The sequence below is a fragment of the Podarcis vaucheri genome (genome assembly GCF_965113315.1).
Source record: "Podarcis vaucheri genome assembly, chromosome: 4".
NCBI lineage: Eukaryota > Metazoa > Chordata > Lepidosauria > Squamata > Lacertidae > Podarcis > Podarcis vaucheri.
This window is the reverse complement of record NC_138762.1, coordinates 27834604-27840776: the sequence shown is the minus strand read 5'-3', so window position 1 is coordinate 27840776 and position 6173 is coordinate 27834604.

The window sequence follows — 6173 nt, the reverse complement described above, 5'->3', positions numbered from 1 at the left end:
GTACATTATGGCTGTGGATGAAACAAAGCCAGTACAACAATTACATGGAATGACAAGGTATCACCGTTGCACAGCCATTATGGTCAGGTATGGAGGCACCAAGGTTTGAGAACAGGGTAAAGCCCTCTTTTTTTAATATATATTTTTAAATTTTTCATTAATAACACTTCAATATGGGCCACATTACTACAATGTCAAATCATACCAAATCATAATACAATTTATAAAGCCAATTATACATTCCAAATTAAACAATTTGGTGACTTCCCGTGTACTGATCGTCCAGAGATAATTATTTCTAGGTCCTGCGCATAGTAGTCTCATATATAATCCAAATACAGCAATTCCGATCTTGATCCTTTCTTCTATTTTTGCAGCCGCTGGTGTACTGACTTTCACTCATATTCCAAAAAATCCATAGCCATTAACTAAGGTGAATGAGTGTCATCCCATCATCTTCCCAAAAGCTTGTGGGTGTGGTGAAGTAACCTTTGAGGTTTAATGCAACACTTTGCAAATAAAAGTGTATTACATTTCACTGCAGGCTACGATAAAGCCTAACAGGTGAGGAAGCATACCTGCTCCACCTGATACATTCTATGTGAAACGGGGGCATCGCACTGAATTCATTATTATTTCTTCTTCTTCTTCTTCCGCCCATTTGACTGGGTTGACCCAGTAAAACGTCCTCTTACACAGACAAAACCAAAGTGTTCCTTCCTCTGAATGCTTGATCTAGTAATTGCAAGCAATGCAGCTAGACTTCCCGTTCAGGGGAGCTACTGCTATTATTCATGATCTTTGGTAATGAAAACTAGTTTGGTGTGGGTTCTCCCTCCCTTGCCCTGTTGATACATAGACAAATTTCCTTCCTTTATAGTGTTGTAGTCTAGATGATTGGGTTTGTTCTGCTGTGCCTTCCGTCTTAAATGATGAGATTCAACAGTGTCATATATAAACTGAAGGATTGGAGATTTTTTAAAAACCCATTCTCCCTTAAAATATTATATTCATTTACATTAATTTAATTTAATTATTTATATTAATAAATAAATAGAAATAAAAATGTGCACCCCACCCCCAAGACCATTCCATTATAACTAATCAACCTCCCAAAATGACAACACTTTGCATTTCTTGTTTTCCCTTAACAACTTCTTTGTCCATTGCTCCAGTTGTATACAGTTAAAGCAAGTTATTTTACTTCCTGTTAGAGCTTCTATTATTTGTTCTTTGCTTCTCATTTTCTCCACCCATTCCTTTATTTCAAGTATTTTCTTCTCTTTCACTTCTTTTTCAATGTCCTTTTTAAAATTTACTGGGAAATCTTCTATCATCACCACCGGGGTTAGTGGGGAATTTACCGGTATCGGTTTTCCTTTATATTTTGCCCATATCTCAATGATGTTTCTTAATAAGGGATTTTCAATATTCTGCCACCAATGCCTATTCTGTTTGACAGAAAATATATTCACTAATTTCTCCTTCATTTTCTGTGTACCACTCTTTAACCATGCTAATTCTCCTTGTTGTGTTATCCCATCTATAATATATCTTAACTTATTTGCTATATAACTTTATGTTGTGGAGACCTAGTCCACATTTTTTCTGGGATTAAGACCATCTTCTTTTATTAATTCTGGGTTTCTGATCCCCATTACAAAATTTATTAATCATACTTTGCCAACCCTTTATCTCTGTCTCCGATATCTTAATTGGTAATATTATAAATAAAAAATATATTCTAGACAAAATTTTCATTTTAATGATCGCTATTCTTCCAAACCATGAAAGCTTAATTTTATTATATTCCTCCAGATTTCCCTTAATTTCCCTTTTTAATTTGTTAAAATTCTCTTGTTCTAAATTTTCTAAGTTTCTTGTTATATTTATTCCCAAGTACTTTATTACATTTCTTAATTTTATATCTTCTTTTTTTCTTCAAAAGTTTTCGGTTTTCATCTTCATCGTAATTAAATCTCATAATCTCTGATTTGGACCAATTAATTCGCAACCCTGCTATTTCTCTAAAAAAATTCAAATGTGGTTCTATTACCTGCATATTTTCCAACAGTTTGTTTGCAAGACGTCATCTGCAAATAAGCTTATTTTCTCTTTTCCTTTATTGCTTATTCCTTTTATATTTCCATCTTCTCTAATTACATTGGGCAGAGTTTCAATGACCAATACAAATAAAATTGGGGAAAGGGGCATCCTTGTATTGTATCTCGGGCTAGTGTTATTTGTTCTGTTATACTATTGTTCACTACGACATATGCCTTGTTCCCCAAGTATAATTGATCTACTAATCCTTTAGATCGTTCTCCAAATCCTAAACTTTCTGTAATTATTTTTAACACCGGCCATTCTACACTGTCAAAAGCCTTAAAGATATCCAATGCTACTATACCAGCTTTCAATTTATTTTTTCTTATTATATCTATTTTATTCAACACTCTTGCTATTAAACTAGACATCTGTCTTCCTGATACAAAGCCACATTGGTTTTTATTTATATATTTACACATGAAATTATTCGTCCTTTTTGCCATTATTGCAGTCAATATTTTAGCATCTTGATTTATTAGGGAAATCGGTCTATACAATCCTGGGCCCTTCAAATCTTTACTTGGTTTTGGAATTAAGATAATCATTGATTGTTCCATGATGGTGGGATCCTCTCAACCTCTATTACTGAATTATATAATACTTTTAATTTAGGAACCAATATTTTTAAAAATACCTTATAATATTCTGTTCCCAATCCATCTGCTCCTGGGCTTTTCCCCTTTTTTAGTTTCCCTATAACTTCCTCTATTTCTTTTTCTGAAATTGGTTGTTCCATAACCTCTCTATCCTTCCTTTCTAGCTTTATCTTCCAGTTTCTCTCAATATATTCTTTCATCTTCCCCATAGAATTGTTACCTGCAGGATATAACTCTTGGTAAAACTCCTGAAATACTCTCATCATTCTCAGCTCCCATTGCTCAATTTTCACATTATGTTGCTTTATCTTTTCATCATTGTTTTGCACTCTTTCTTGGATTTGGTCCATCTTTGCTTCTACTTTATCTACTTTGATTTCTGAAATTGCTTTGTCTATTTGAGCGGTAATGTCTGTCATTATCTGGTTTCTGAGAATTTCGTTGCCTTTCTGCATCATTTCTTTTATTTTATCCAAGATATCTACTTGCTCTTGATGCCTTTTTACTTTAGATTTCGCCCCCAACTCCTCCTTGCTCCCCCTCTGAGTTCCATTTTTCCTGTTTTTCTTACTTCCATCTCCACTTTGTTTCTCTTGTCTACTTGCCATAATTGCTTCTGTTGATTGGGCTCTGGTTAATCACTGGACACTTCGATCTGATGGGTGTGTCCCCCCCCCAATTTATTTTGGATTGCTTTGCCTCATGGGAATTGTCTGTTGGCATCTAGCCAACACAACTGCTTCACCGAGTTGCTATTTACTGTGCCTTAAAGTCACAATAATTTCCTTATAGTTTAATGCGAATGTCTCGGTTTGGATTTTACCCGCTTCTGTTATCTTTGTAGTCTTTATTGTTGTTTTTCCCTTTCAAGTTCTTTTGCTTCAATTAAATCTAGTCTCCAAGACGCGATCAGGCTTCAGGCCTGGAGACCAGAAGAGCAATTAATTATATTCAATTATTTACTCCAAGATTTCCAAATATTTTGCTGTCCTGGGTATTGGTCCTCTTTTTTCCCCTTCTGCTATTTAAATGTAAGATGTCCAATCATTTCTAATTGTCCATTTTTTGTCTTCACAAGCTCTTTGCTTTAGATTCTTTTCCAGCCGATAAGTTTGGCGTCCGGCCCAGGCCTGGCACCTAGCCCAGAAATTAAGCAGTAGTGTTTATTATTTCACTACTCCAAATTACATTCCTGCTTGAAAAGTTCTTAAGGACTGACCTGTATTCTTTGCTTCATGATACTTGTTCCCCATTCTCCCTTTTTACTGGTGCCTGGTTTTGGCTTTTGCATTGTCTCTGTTCTGGGGAAAGACTATGTTGTTACGTTACCTGGTGAATCAGGCCACAAAACGGTTAGGTGAGTCTCAGTTGTTTTAAAGTGCTCATCATGCCCTGTGCAATCTCGTATGTTTCCTGCTATCATTATCCACCATTTCCATCTAGAGCACTTTTATTCTACAAATTGGTCCATTTAGCCACAGAAAAACCCAATGAGGCAAAGAATTGGTTCTTGCAGTGCACTCCCTGGTTTTGTCTTGACCAGTTAAGAAGTAAACTCGATCTATGGGAAATCATGATGAGAATGCTGAACGGCACTATTCTGCAGCCTGGCTTCTGTGAGCAGGATATGCTCCTAAATTAGAGAGCTCCGCTCATGGACTCTGATCCTCAGAGATCTATAAGTACTCTTCCATGACCTCACATGGCGACAGCACTCTCTGTTCTCGCAGATTTCTTGCTCTTGTTTTTAACCCAACTGCATGTCAAAGGGCCAAACAATATATGGTGCAAGGGATCAGCAATCCTATCTCCCAATCTCATCTTGTGACCTTAAAAACAACTGCATCAGCTGTGTGATGTGGATCAGGACCACAGCACTGGGGACGTGTGCAGAATCATATACAGTGGTGCCTTGGGTTAAGTACTTAATTCGTTCCGGAGGTCCGTTCTTAACTTGAAACTGTTCTTAACCTGAAGCACCACTTTAGCTAATGGGGCCTCCCGCTGCCGCCGCTGCACGATTTCTGTTCTCATCCTGAAGCAAAGTTCTTAACCCGAGGTACTATTACTGGGTTAGCGGAGTCTGTAACCTGAAGCGTATGTAACCAGAGATGCCACTGTAGTTGAAAGAGACCCTGAGGATCATCTAGTCCAACCCACTGCAGTGCAGGAATATGCAGCTGTCCCATATGGGGATCGAACTTGCAACCTTGGCATTATCAGCCGCATGCTCTAACCAACTGAGCTATCCAGGTGGTTTGGTCCTTTCCCAAATCCATCCTCAAAGCCATGCCACTAACCACCATTACACAGAGGAGGTTGTATTAGACCTATCTTTCCCCCTAAACAACTAATAGTAACCTGATGGTCTCTGTAACTAAGGACTGCATCAGAAGGCAACCCAATTCATTGCAGTAGGATTTACTCCCAAATAACCCCACTTAGGACTTTGGCCTTAGCCTCTCTGCCACTCCATCCACCAACTCATACAGCAGCAGCTGCCACATGCCCAGTTCAAGTATAAAATTCAATATTGCTTCTCTCGGGAGAACATCCAGTCTAGATTCTAATTTATTTCCACTAGGAAATACAATGGCATAAGAACATCCATGTATCAGCTGCTCAAGCCGCGGGATTCTGTGAAAATAAGGTACACTGAGTAACGGGTTCCCTAAGCAACCATAGGCAGTTTTAGCTAAAAATAAAGCACTTCAATGTCTTGGTGCAAAAGCAACGAAGGAAAACTTGGAGGCTACACTTGCCTGGGTGCAATCTCTCTCCACCGGAAGGAATGCAGAGAGAGAGTGCATTCTTGTAAAATGTCGCCAGGAAGAAACAGAGCATTCATTCTCAATATAAGTAAATATTAGACGAGCCTTTTTGGCTCCAACCAAAGGTCCACTTTGTCCATCATCCTTTTTAGCCCATTTTTGTGCCCTTCTTCTGCCTCTTCTCATGCCATGTGTGCTTGTTCCTTGTTGTGTGTCTGCAATGCACAGGTTCGCTTCCCCACTCCAGGTTCGCTTCCCCACTCCTCCACATGCAACTGCTGGGTGACCTTGGGCTAGTCACACTTCTCTGAAGTCTCTCAGCCTCACTCACCTCACAGAGTGTTTGTTGTGGGGAAGGAAGGGAAAGGAGATTGTTAGCTGCTTTGAGACTCCTCAGGGTAGTGATAAAGCGGGGTATCAAATCCAAACTCCTCCTCCTCCTCCTCTTCTTCTTTTTCAAACCAAAGAAATTGTATGCTTTGTTTCTGCTGAGCTACTCCCCATTGCTGTAGTAAATGTGCAGATTTTCCTGAGCTTTTCCCCACTGCGGTTGCATATTCTGATTCCGTGTGTCACCAATAAACATTTTGCTTTATAACTTATGTAAGTTCCTGGACAAATCTGAGATGCAGGATTGTCGCTGCTCAATACGAGATTCTTAGAATGTGTGTTAATGAAAAAGGTGTTTACCAAGAGG